Genomic DNA, 13988 nt, shown 5'->3' on the forward strand with positions numbered 1-13988 from the left:
TCTGACCCTGATGAGACTCAGGTGCCCCTTCCCGCACACTATACCACCATACACGGTGACACAGAGGAAGGTGCACATGACATAGAAGAGGAGGTGATGGATGACCCAGTTGTTGACCCAGATTGGCATCCATTGGGGGAAGAGGGTGCTGCTTCCAATAGCTCAGATGAGGAGCATCCACAGCAGACATCGACATCGCAACAGCTGTTATCTGGCAGGCCCGGAGCACTCCAAAGACAGGTTCCAAACATCAAAAGAGTTGCTGAACAGCTTGTCCAGAGGGTCAAAAGATCACAGCGTGCTAGGCCGCAAAATGTCTGCCAAAGTAGGAAGAGTGCAGTGTGGCACTTTTTTGACCAAAATCCTCATGATCAGGCCAAGGTTATCTGTAAGAAGTGCGCAAAGACCTTTAGCCGAGGGAAAAATCTGAAAAATTTGAATACCAGTTGCGTGCTTAGACATTTAACCAGCATGCACTTGCAAGCGTGGACACAACACCAAACCTCAAGTGCCACATGTGCAACTGATCACAACGAAGGTAGTCAGCAACGCTACATTGTTTCCCCCACTGTAAGCCCACCGGTTAGCACAGCAGCAAATGTTGAGGTGTCGTTGCAAGGCCACAGCAGTCAGGGAATCCCACTGTTATATCAACGAAAGACTGATTCTAGGCCATCAGAAAGAACACCAACTCCATCACCATCATCAACCCTCTCTCAGTCCGCCCTGTCCACCGCTACTTCCACCATATGCAGCTCTCAAGTCCAGCTCACCCTCCCAGACACTATGAGTTGGTCAAGAAAGTACTCAGTCTCTCATCCGCGTACACTGGGTTTGAACGCCCACATTGCCAAACTAATCTCTTTTGAGATGATGCCCTTTCGGTTGGTGGAAAGCACAGCTTTCCGCGAACTCATGGCCTATGCAGTACCACGCTATGACCTACCCAGTCGCCACTTCTTCTCTCGCAAAGCCATCCCAGCCCTCCACCATCATGTGAAAGACCGCATTGTCCATGCACTCAAGCAGTCAGTGAGCGGAAAGGTGCAACTCACAACTGATGCATGGTCCAGTCGGCATGGCCAGGGCCGTTACGTGTCCATCACTGCGCACTGGGTTAATGTGGTGGATGCAGGGTCCACAGGGGACAGCGGTGGTGGGACAGTGCTGCCTAGCCCACGGTATAGGAAACAGTTGGCTGTAGGCGTTCGACCCTCCTCCTCCTCCTCCTCCAGAAGCGAAAGCTCGTCCACAGAGCGCAGTCGTACGAGCACTCCATCTGCAGCTGCCACTGTTGCACACGATGTGTCCCCCTATCGAGCAGCTAGTGGAAAGCGTCAGCAGGCTGTGTTGCAGATGATGTGTTTGGGCAACAGACACACCGCCGAGGTGCTGGCCGAGTACTTGAAGCGACAAACTGAGTCATGGCTGGGCAGTGTACATCTTGAGGCAGGCAAGGTAGTTAGTGATAACGGCCGTAATTTTGTGGCAGCCATAGCCCTTTCAAAACTCAGCCATATACCTTGCTTGGCTCACACCTTGAACCTGGTGGTGCAGTGCTTCCTCAAAAATTATCCGGAGTTAACAGCCCTGCTCCAGAAGGTGCGAAGACTGTGCGCGCACATCCGCCGGTCGCCTGTACACTCCGTTCGTATGCAGAAGCTGCAGCGATTGCTCCACCTTCCCAACCACCGCCTCATTATCGACATTGCAACAAGGTGGAACTCCACCCTGCACATGGTGGAGCGGCTGTGCGAGCAGAGGCAGGCCATAATGCATTTGTGGGAGGATACACGGCCAGGCACTTTAAGAGCAGACATGGAGTTGACAGGTGTGCAGTGGTCGAAGCTGAAAGACCTCTGTAAAGTCCTTCAGTGTTTTGAGGAATGCACACGGCTGGTAAGCGCAGACGACGCCATCCTAAGCATGAGCATCCCACTTATGCGTCTGCTCATGCAAACTTTGACGCACCTTAAGGAGCAGGCGTCTGCAGCCAATGTTGATGAGGAGGAAGAGGAGGAGGGAATCCTTGATGACATTCAGCCATTGTCTGCTCAGGGACCTCTCCTGGACGAGGTGGAGGAAGAAGAGGAGGAGGATGATGGGGATGATTACTTAGGGGAGGAGGATGCATCTCGTGGGGCAAGTGAAAATGTTGGCGTGGCAAGGTCTGGTACAGGGTTTGTGCGTGACTGGAGGGATGTGGATTTGCCAGAAAGTGCTCCTCCAACCAGCACTCGCAGTGCATCATTGACACCGGGAACATTGGCCCACATGTCAGATTATGCCTTGCGGATCCTAAAAAGGGACCCACGCATTGCCAAAATGATGAACGATGACGACTACTGGTTGGCCAGCATCCTGGATCCACGCTATAAAGGCAAATTACAAAACATCATGCCACAGGAGAACCTTGACCTAATATTGGCTAATAAACAAGCAACTCTGGTAAATCGGTTGCTTGAGGCATTCCCAGCACACAGCGGCGGTGATGGTTCTCACACGAGCCGTACGGGCCGGGGGCAGCTTGGCAGAGGTGTTCGTGGTGCACACAGCAGAAGTGGCGTTGGAGACAGGGGTTTCATGACAATGTTGTGGACTGATTTTTCAAGTACCGCTCACACAACTGGTAATACTGCATCGATGGAAAGTGACAGGAGACAGCAGTTGTCAACTATGGTTACAAACTACTTTTCCTCCCATATCAATGTTCTCCCACACAGGTCATTCCCCTTTGACTATTGGGCCGCTAAACTGGACACCTGGCCTGAATTGGCACAATATGCCTTACAGTAGCTCGCTTGCCCAGCTGCAAGTGTGCTATCGGAAAGAGTCTTCAGTGCAGCTGGATCAATCCTGACAGAAAAAAGGACCCGTCTGTCAACCCAAAATGTGGATGATTTAACCTTCATTAAAATGAACCACGCATGGGTTTCCAAGGATTTTGTCCCACCTTCCCCTGATGACACATAGGGTGACAGAAAAATGGCTTGCTTTGGTCCACCTCTTCCTGGGGCTTGACCTATTTCACCTTTTGCATCAGCTGAATGTCCAACATCAACATATGCCACTTTCTAAAACTCCCTAACTGTCCTGCCTCCCCCCCCCCCATGGCCGGGGTCACCACCTAGCGCACGACACCGTGCGAGTGCCATTGCCCTGGACAGGTGGGTAGGCCGACTCTTGGGCGCGGGCACTGGCACAGGGTCCTTCATAGTGCAATCAAGTGTCTCTGACGGTGGTGGGGAACACCCGCCGTCAGACACACCGCCGTACTATGAGGGGCCCAGTGCCAGTACCGACGCCCACGAGTGGGCCCCCCTTGCTTGGGCAGGGCCCCAGCATTTGCAATCTTTACCTCTCCCTGTGATGTACAATGTCTGTGAGGTATGGGGTTTTGTCTACAAAATATGATGTTTTCTGTTGTAACTTTCCAGAAAAATCCAGCCCTCTATGCCAATGCAGGCTGTCAGCTCATGCAGCACCTTCCCCCCCTCCTCTTTTCGCCCATGGCTCACTCACACACTGACCAGTGCCCCCCTGCCTGGGCTAGCTCTGAAACCTTAAACCATCTTCCTCACACCATTTGGCTTCTCTCAGCTGAAAGAGAAAAAAGTGCGGGAACTAAACTCTTTGTTTGAAACCAGGAGTTTGAATAAAACAATAAGGGATTGTCCCGCGAAAACCATACCCAGCAGAAATATAAAAATCATATTTCTGCGATCCGAGCAGACCCAGCTTCGCTGTGGTGCCTGTTGCAAAACTCTCGGATGTCCAGAACCTGAGATATGATTTGCGCCCAAATGGACGGTCATATCGCATAGATGTTTGATGTTTTCTTGATGGGCTCATTACGCTGGGAAACATGATACCACTGATGAGTCCATACCAGCTTCTCCCATAAAGTTATAGCTAATCTAAGTTTTGTAGCCAAAACATAACTTGGATAAGAGAGGTGGGATCAACCCAGAATGCACCTCTCCGTGATGTCACATAGGAAAGTCTATAAGGCATTTCCTGGGCAAACCAGCTCAGAACAGCTGCAGAGTCGGTGCTGACAAGAACTCCAGATGAATGGAGACGTGTGGCTCCTCCCCCCTTAAAGCCGCATGGTCTGCCTAAGGAACAATATGGAACTGTGAGTGTAATCTCTTTGTTTTCTCCACTTTTATTTTATACCTGTACTGTACATATTTTATGTCTCAATTTTATAGCAACTTTTATCTGTAATCACTGTCCTCTTTCGGAAAATAAATGAAATTATTTAGATCTGTCTCCATGCTCTAAGAATCGAACTATACGCCTTTGATAGATAATCGCTACTAATTCAAGGGGTTTGCCACGGACCCTCTTAATTTAACACTGTGAATTAAGTAACCGTGACTGGTGGCAGCGCGTTGTGTATGGCTATTACGGCTGGCTGGCAGTCTAGAAGGGTCTTATATTGCTGAGTAAGGGGCTTCAGCCACAGCATTGATAATTCCCTTACTGCAGAAGCCTAATTGCCGGTTCACAACAGGCAGCCCGTCCGGCGACTAATTATCCTAGGTGCAGTTCCCTGACTGACCTGAGGGTAAGGGGGGCGCCGGAGAGCTGCGAGTTCCAAAGTGGAACTGAGAAAGTGGGATATACATAAATCCCCACAGTACTTGGAAGATTGATAGCAGTGGTGGGGCATCCAAATTAAACTCCCCCTGCGGCAAATTGTAGAGCGAGATTAGCTTGCTGGATATTTTTGCCACATGGTGCCAGTGGTGGGATAACTAAGATAAGCCCCACGGCGCCTGTGATAGCCGTGTGCCGGCATTGTGTCACGTCCCTCCGTCCGCTGATACACCGGTGTCAGTGGTGGGATCGTGACATAGTGGTGACACAGGGTCCGCTGTCCGTCGCGTTTTGGTGGCAGCGGGACCCCCGTTAGTCGTCACCCGTAAGTGGACGAACGGCCGTGGGCTGTTCGTCTCATATTGGTGGCAGAGCGGTGGGATAATCCTAGAGCATTAGTGATTTGGTTTGAGCAATCATTCCTCTCACTAAAGACCTGCACGGTTCCTGCGGGAATCCTGCATCATAGGTTTTGGAGAACAGACTCAGTGGTTACTAGTCCTGAGACATTAGTGTGTACTTGCAAGTATCCCCCTCCCGTTTCTTCGTTTTTCTTTTTCTATCTTTTATTTGGCAACCATGGCGGCGATGACAGTGGAGTGGTATCAGAAGCAGAAAAAGGACACCCTTGCTGGGTTATGCACGTACCGAGGCATAGACGCCGCAGGAGGAACCAAATATCAAATGATCGCGGCTCTAGTGCAGCTGGACAACGGCCAGAATCCAGCGAGCGCAGAAGTTGGCCCAAGTTGCCATGGGGCTGCAGCAGAGGCTCCACACCTGAGCGCTGGCCCCACATTCAACCAGAACGGGGTGGACCCCTATCTGCAAATGGCCTTGGACGAACTCCCCGCCGAAGACAGGGATGGGCGGGTGAGACTGATCCAGCAATATCGGCAGGAGGCCCAAGCCGAACGTGAGCGTCATGCAGAAGCTCAGAGGGCCCATGAGCTGGAGATGCTCCAGCGGGGGTGGAATGCCCCCACAGCCCAAAGCCGTGAGCCCAGCAGCGTCCAGACTCCTAAACCCCGGCCAGAGCATTTTCCCGTGATGGAAAAGGATGGGGACTTGGACACGTTCCTGCGAGCCTTTGAGAAAGCCTGCAGACAGTACCAGCTGCCTAGAGACCAATGGGCAAGGTACTTGACCCCAGGGCTAAAAGGCAAAGCCCTGGAGGCATTTGCTTCTCTTCCGCCAGAAGCCGATGACGACTATGACGCCATAAAGCAGGCGCTGATCGCCAAATACCGGCTGACACCTGAGGTATACCGAAAGAAGTTCCGACACCTCCAACGTGGCCCACACGATAGCTACAGTGATGTGGTGCAAGGACTCAGGACCCACTTTGACCAGTGGATCCATGGACTGTCCGTTGAAACCTTTGAGCAGCTACGGGACCTGATGATCAAAGACCAGTTCCTGCATCTCTGCCCAGCTGAGGTCCGACAGTTCATCCTGGACCGCGAACCAACGAACGCGGACAAAGCGGCGCAGATCGCCGACAACCACGAGGACAACCGGAAGCCAGAGACGCGGAGGCCAATCGCCACCAGCTGGAAAGGGGGTAAGCCAGCAACCAACCCCAATGCCCCAGCTAGCCGTCCCTCCGGAGGCCCAGTCCCTGTTGCCAACAGCAGGCCGGCTACTGACAGTCGCCTGTGTCACCACTGCCAGCGGCCTGGTCACTTCTTTTACACCTGTCCGGATAGGCCGAAGAACCCCCCAGCCAAGGCCCCCGGGCCCAATGCCTCTGTTCTTTTGGTGGGAGGTGTGGTTGGGAGGGCTGACGACAACGTTCAACCTGTTCAGGTGGGGGCCCGTCTTGCTACAGGCCTCAAGGACACCGGGGCTGAACGAACCCTCATCCGTCCTGGACTGGCGGCCCCAGAAGAGTTTGTTGAGGGGAAAACCCTGACTGTCACCGGGATTGGAGGCACCCGTTGTCCCTTGCCAGTGGCACGAGTTTTTCTTGATTGGGGTGCCGGGAGCGGGTTGAGGGAGGTGGGAGTGTCTGAAAACCTGCCCACTGATGTTTTATTGGGGACTGACTTGGGGCGGATGGTTGCATACTACGTCCCTGACACCCTTCCCCAAACTGATAATAAGGGTAACGTTAACCCTGATGATGATGATGATGACGGGAAGCTGAATGTGTTACCTGCTAATGCCTTGATGAGTAATGATGCAACTAACAACCATTCTTTCCCCAGGTACGATGCTGATGCTGATGTGAATGTACCAAAGCAAACTGATAACCATTCTTTTCCTAGGAATGATGATGTTGATGTATCTGTGCCGACTGAACCCGTTAACCCTTTCTTTGAAACGGTAGATGTGTCCACAGGTACCGAGGTGCTCAGCCCCGTAACTCTGCGGAGTGAGACGGCTGAGGAACCCCTGGCAGGAGTAAGCAACGGTGCTCAAGGAAATGGGGAGGTGCATGGGGACCATGAGGAAGGTAATGCCATGCAGCTGACCAGTGCCACCGAGGAAGGTAACTGGCCCATAAGTAGCACTGCTCCTGAAGTGTTGGGGGTGGATGGGGAGGTAGAGCCCAGGGCAGCACCAGCTGGTGGGTCTGCAGAAATCCCCAGGGAGACAGCATACATAGCAGCTGTCACACGCAGTCAGAGTGCCCAGATCGCAGGTAACGCACTGTCTTCTGGACCCTCTGCTGTTACAGGAGAGACTGAACCAGAGGTGAACCCAGAGCCGGTTCCAGAGGGTCCCAGTAAAGAGGGGACCCTGACGTCACTTCTGGCAGCCTCCAGCATGGAGTTCCAGGCTGCTCTGCACTCAGATGCCAGCCTGGAGAAATTGAGAGGTCTCGCCGAGACGCCCACCTCCAAGTCTGATAAGGAGAGGGTGTTCTGGGAACGAGGAAGGTTGTACCGGGAGACAGTACCCGGAGATCCTAAAAAGGAGTGGTTGAGGGAAAGACAGCTGGTCGTCCCCTATCAGTTCAGAACTGAGTTGTTGCGGATTGCCCATGAGATTCCACTCGCTGGACACTTGGGGATCAGCAAAACAAAGGCACGGCTGTCTCAACACTTCTATTGGCCCAAGATGGGGACAGATGTAACACACTACTGCCGCTCCTGTGCCACCTGTCAAAAAGTGGGTAAGGCGGGGCCTGCTCTTAAGGCTCCCCTTATTCCTTTGCCGGTGATAGAGGAGCCTTTCCAGAGAATCGCGGTGGACATTGTAGGACCGCTGTCCGTCCCCAGCAGCTCCGGAAAGCGATACATTCTCACCGTGGTAGACTACGCTACCCGGTACCCAGAGGCAGTAGCTCTGTCTTCAACCAGGGCAGATAAGGTGGCTGACGCACTGGTGACCATCTTTTCGAGAGTAGGATTTCCCAGGGAGATGCTTACCGATCAAGGGCCCCAATTCATGTCTCGCCTAATGGAGGCTCTCTGTGAGAAAATGCAGGTGACGCAGCTGGTATCGAGTCCGTATCACCCACAGACTAACGGTTTGTGTGAACGTTTCAACGGTACCCTCAAACAGATGCTCCGCATACTGGTTGAGACCCAAGGGCGCGACTGGGAGCGGTACCTCCCACACCTGCTGTTCGCTTACAGAGAAGTTCCGCAGGCCTCGACCGGGTTCTCCCCCTTCGAGCTCCTGTATGGCAGGCGAGTCCGGGGACCCCTTGGGTTGATAAGAGAATCCTGGGAAGATGAGCCAAACCCCACAGAAGTGTCCATCGTGGATTATGTCATGCGCTTCCGTGACAAGATGCAGACCTTGACGCAGTTGGTGCATGACAACATGACGCAGGCTCAGGCTGACCAGAAGCGCTGGTACGACCAGAACGCCCGGGAGCGGACCTACCAGGTGGGTCAAAAGGTGTGGGCGCTGGTCCCTGTACCAACGGATAAGCTTCAGGCAGCCTGGGAAGGCCCGTACGTCGTCCACCAACAGCTCAACCCGGTCACCTACGTGGTCACGCTTGACCATGCTCGGGGTAGGCGCAAGGCCTTTCACGTCAACATGCTGAAGGCGCACTACGAACGTGAAGCTTGCGTCCTACCGGTCTGCAATCTGCCAGAGGATGGGGAGGAAGATTCCCTCCTGGACATGCTGGCCCAGGCCAAGGCCAATGGGTCCATTGAGGACATGGAGATAAGTGGTTCGCTCACCGTGTCCCAGCGGTTGCAGTTGATGGCCACCCTGGAACTCTTCCGGCCCGTGTTCACCAACCGTCCTGGGAGGACGGAGTTAGCGGTTCATGAGGTGGACACCGGGAATCATGCCCCATTACGGCGAACACCTTATCGGATCTCTGAAACGGTGCAACAAGTCATGCGCCGAGAGGTCGATGAGATGTTAAGGCTGGGAGTGATTCGACGGTCAAAAGGTGCGTGGGCTTCACCTGTAGTCCTCGTGCCTAAAAAGGATCGAACCACCCGGTTCTGCGTGGACTACAGGGGGCTCAACGCCATCACAACCTCTGATGCCCACCCGATGCCGCGCATCGAGGATCTGCTCGAGCGGTTGACAAACGCCAACTACATATCCATCATGGATTTGAGTCGGGGATACTGGCAGATTCCCCTGAGCCCTGAGGCGCAGGAGAAATCCGCCTTTATCACCCCCTTTGGACTGTACGAGTCCACGGTCATGCCCTTCGGCATGAAGAATGCCCCTGCCACTTTCCAGCGGATGGTCAACCACCTGCTTCGGGGACTGGAGGAGTACGCAGTGGCGTACTTAGACGATATTGCCGTCTTCAGTTCCACCTGGGAGGAACACCTTCAGCACCTCCAGGAGGTGCTCAAGCGTCTTCACCAGGCAGGCCTGACCATCAAGCCGGGGAAGTGCCAGATAGGCATGCGCGAGGTCCACTACCTGGGGCACCGGGTAGGCGGGGGTTCCATGAGTCCGGAGCCAGGAAAAGTGGACGCAATCGTGTCCTGGCCCACCCCCAGGACCAAGAAACAGGTGAAGTCCTTCTTGGGCACTGCAGGGTACTATAGGCGGTTCGTACAGGACTATAGCGCCCTTGCCAAACCCTTGACTGACCTCACCAAGCAGAGGCTACCCCAAACAGTCAACTGGACAGATGACTGTGAGGCGGCTTTCCAAGCTTTGAAAGCAGCCCTGTGCAACTCTCCAGTGTTGAGAGCAGTCGACAGCAGTCGCCCGTTTCTGGTACAGACCGACGCCAGCGAGTTTGGCCTCGGTGCTGTGCTTAGCCAGGTCGACTCGGGGGACCAAGAGCACCCCGTGTTGTACCTGAGCCGGAAACTTTTGCCGAGGGAAGTGGCATACTCGACCATCGAGAAGGAGTGTCTGGCCATGGTGTGGGCACTGCAGAGTTTGCAGCCCTACCTGTATGGGCGCGCCTTCACGGTGGTAACCGACCACAACCCTCTGAGCTGGTTGCACACAGTGTCCGGAACCAATGGAAGGTTGCTCCGCTGGAGCCTTGCCCTTCAACAGTACGACTTCACTGTAAAACACAGGAAGGGCAGCGAAAACGGCAATGCCGATGGGTTGTCCCGCCGGGGCGAACCCGCTGAGGTGCGCATGGCCGATTACCGAGAGGTAATGCCTCCTTAGCGCCCTCTTAAGGGGGGAGGTGTGATGTACAATGTCTGTGAGGTATGGGGTTTTGTCTACAAAATATGATGTTTTCTGTTGTAACTTTCCAGAAAAATCCAGCCCTCTATGCCAATGCAGGCTGTCAGCTCATGCAGCACCTTCCCCCCCTCCTCTTTTCGCCCATGGCTCACTCACACACTGACCAGTGCCCCCCTGCCTGGGCTAGCTCTGAAACCTTAAACCATCTTCCTCACACCATTTGGCTTCTCTCAGCTGAAAGAGAAAAAAGTGCGGGAACTAAACTCTTTGTTTGAAACCAGGAGTTTGAATAAAACAATAAGGGATTGTCCCGCGAAAACCATACCCAGCAGAAATATAAAAATCATATTTCTGCGATCCGAGCAGACCCAGCTTCGCTGTGGTGCCTGTTGCAAAACTCTCGGATGTCCAGAACCTGAGATATGATTTGCGCCCAAATGGACGGTCATATCGCATAGATGTTTGATGTTTTCTTGATGGGCTCATTACGCTGGGAAACATGATACCACTGATGAGTCCATACCAGCTTCTCCCATAAAGTTATAGCTAATCTAAGTTTTGTAGCCAAAACATAACTTGGATAAGAGAGGTGGGATCAACCCAGAATGCACCTCTCCGTGATGTCACATAGGAAAGTCTATAAGGCATTTCCTGGGCAAACCAGCTCAGAACAGCTGCAGAGTCGGTGCTGACAAGAACTCCAGATGAATGGAGACGTGTGGCTCCTCCCCCCTTAAAGCCGCATGGTCTGCCTAAGGAACAATATGGAACTGTGAGTGTAATCTCTTTGTTTTCTCCACTTTTATTTTATACCTGTACTGTACATATTTTATGTCTCAATTTTATAGCAACTTTTATCTGTAATCACTGTCCTCTTTCGGAAAATAAATGAAATTATTTAGATCTGTCTCCATGCTCTAAGAATCGAACTATACGCCTTTGATAGATAATCGCTACTAATTCAAGGGGTTTGCCACGGACCCTCTTAATTTAACACTGTGAATTAAGTAACCGTGACTGGTGGCAGCGCGTTGTGTATGGCTATTACGGCTGGCTGGCAGTCTAGAAGGGTCTTATATTGCTGAGTAAGGGGCTTCAGCCACAGCATTGATAATTCCCTTACTGCAGAAGCCTAATTGCCGGTTCACAACAGGCAGCCCGTCCGGCGACTAATTATCCTAGGTGCAGTTCCCTGACTGACCTGAGGGTAAGGGGGGCGCCGGAGAGCTGCGAGTTCCAAAGTGGAACTGAGAAAGTGGGATATACATAAATCCCCACAGTACTTGGAAGATTGATAGCAGTGGTGGGGCATCCAAATTAAACTCCCCCTGCGGCAAATTGTAGAGCGAGATTAGCTTGCTGGATATTTTTGCCACATGGTGCCAGTGGTGGGATAACTAAGATAAGCCCCACGGCGCCTGTGATAGCCGTGTGCCGGCATTGTGTCACGTCCCTCCGTCCGCTGATACACCGGTGTCAGTGGTGGGATCGTGACATAGTGGTGACACAGGGTCCGCTGTCCGTCGCGTTTTGGTGGCAGCGGGACCCCCGTTAGTCGTCACCCGTAAGTGGACGAACGGCCGTGGGCTGTTCGTCACACTCCCTGCTCCTCCGCTGTGTAGTCTGGGCCGTCAAATCCATACTGTGCCTGACACCGTCTGAGCCTGCCTCCTGATGACATATATTTTGAATGTGTACGCTATCCATACATTTTATCCAGGGATACGGTACCCTTTCTAACCTTTGTGCAATCACGTGCAATCCATACTGGGCCTAACACCGTCTTTCTGCCTCCTGATGTATAGACATATATTTTGAATGTGTACGCTATCCATACATGTTATCCGGGGATACGGTACCCTTTCTAACCTTTGTGCAATCACGTGCAATCCATACTGGGCCTAACACCGTCTGAGCCTGCCTCCTGATGTATAGACATATATTTTGAATGTGTACGCTATCCATACATGTTATCCGGGGATATGGTACCCTTTCTCACCTTTGTGCAATCACGTGTAATCCATACTGGGCGTGAGAACGGCTGGCGAGCTGTTAAGCAAGCTACAGCACCTGTGGTTTGCACACGTAAGTTTTTCATTTTTTCAGGAATGACGGTTAGGCCTAATTCCGGAACTGCGGTTGACCTGCACTTACTGGGAAATCATTGTTCGCGGGTAATAATTGTAATCAGTGATCCCCATCACTAACGTTGTTCAGCGGGTTGTCTGCACCTGTAAGCGACAAGCGCTGGCCTTTTCAATGTAGCGCACATGCAGCCACGGACATGTAAGGGCATGACACACCAGTTATTGGCCAATCTCATGTGCCAGAGCCTCACGTGTCCCTCTAGTAAGCCGGACTCGGACCGCGGGGCATGACGGAGTCTCGTTCGTTAACGGAATTAAGCTTGCAATGTGTGCATCTGTTCTGTAGCTGGCATGGTTGAGGTTTCCCAGGTGGAGTCGAATTTACCCGTAAGCTCCACTCCTGGTGGTGCCCTTCTGGACATTCCTTTAAGGTTCAGCTTTGCAACCATACTGCCCACGTAAAACAAACACTTTGCCTTCATGAACGCTGTTTGGAGGGTCATGACTCGTGGGAATAACGCCGCCCAATCAGTTAACCTGCTAGAGAGATCGTTCGTTGCTCCCAAGCATGACATCACACTCCCTAGGAAGAAGGTAATGCCACTGTGGCGACCGTACTCCTGGGGGCGACACAAGTGCAATGATGCCCAGCCACTGCTCAATGAATCTGCTGGTACATTGACCCAGACCACTACATTCCCCTCGCACGCTACACGACCTGAATCTGACCCTGATGAAACTCAGGTTACCCTTCCCATATACAGTTCCATCTTACACGGTGACAAAGAGGAAGCTGCAGATGAAAGTGCAGGTTCGGCCCACCCGCCATCAGACACACCACCGTACTATCAGGGGCCCTGTGCCAGTGCCGTCGCCAACGAGTGGGCCCCCCCTGCTTGCTCAGGATCACAGCACTTGCAAAGTTGAAATACTGTGCAGTGAGATGGAAGATGGGGACGACGAGGAGTCCAGACAAGTACAGGGATTCCCTAGCGAGGAGACTTATTTGATTGTTTTCAATGTTGGGACAGCAATTTTTGGGGAGCACTATACTCTGGAGAATGATAGATGGGCCCACCATACACTGGAACATTCCAAAGGTGGACATCAGACACTGGAGCAGCATTTACAGGGCCCATTATACACTAGAGCATTAGAAATGGGGCCCATTATGTTTGGAGCATTATTTGGGCCCATAAGACAGTGGAGCTTCATCCATGGGGACCAACATATACTGTAGCATTATGTGGAGCTCATCATATACTGTTTCAAACATTATATGGGACCAATGATTCTGTATGGAGAAATAGATGGGCCTCGTCATGAGATGTAAAAAGTGAGGTATTTTTCATTGTACTATACCGCTATTTCTCTGCCGTATCGGAGCATGATGAGTTGTGGTATGTGTTAAAGGGGCGCTCTTTCGCCCAGGGCACATGAAAACCTGCAGCCAGCCCCCCCCACAACTTTAGCCAAATAACCCCCATTTTTCAGTGCGTAACTTGTATTATGAAGTTAATTAAGGTTGACAAGCTTAAGTAAGAAGAATTGATGCTTTTGGCATTCAAATGGGCACTGTAGGTGTGTTTCCTGTCCTCCTCTCACTGCCGACTTTTATTCCCCATTGACTTACATTGGGTTTCGTGTTTCGGGACGACCCCGACTTTTCCCTATAATCGGACGATCTTGCTCGACCCGACTTTT

General features: G+C 52.3%; 1 protein-coding gene across 1 annotated transcript in view; it reads left to right on the forward strand.

The window, feature by feature from the left end:
* LOC141057112 (uncharacterized) overlaps positions 1-13988 on the forward strand; it is a 401445-nt gene that overhangs the window by 26021 nt on the left and 361436 nt on the right. The window lies entirely within an intron of this gene.

The sequence above is a fragment of the Dendrobates tinctorius genome, unplaced genomic scaffold, assembly GCF_039654945.1.
Source record: "Dendrobates tinctorius isolate UK_male_01 unplaced genomic scaffold, ASM3965494v1 ptg000202l, whole genome shotgun sequence".
Lineage (NCBI taxonomy): Eukaryota > Metazoa > Chordata > Amphibia > Anura > Dendrobatidae > Dendrobates > Dendrobates tinctorius.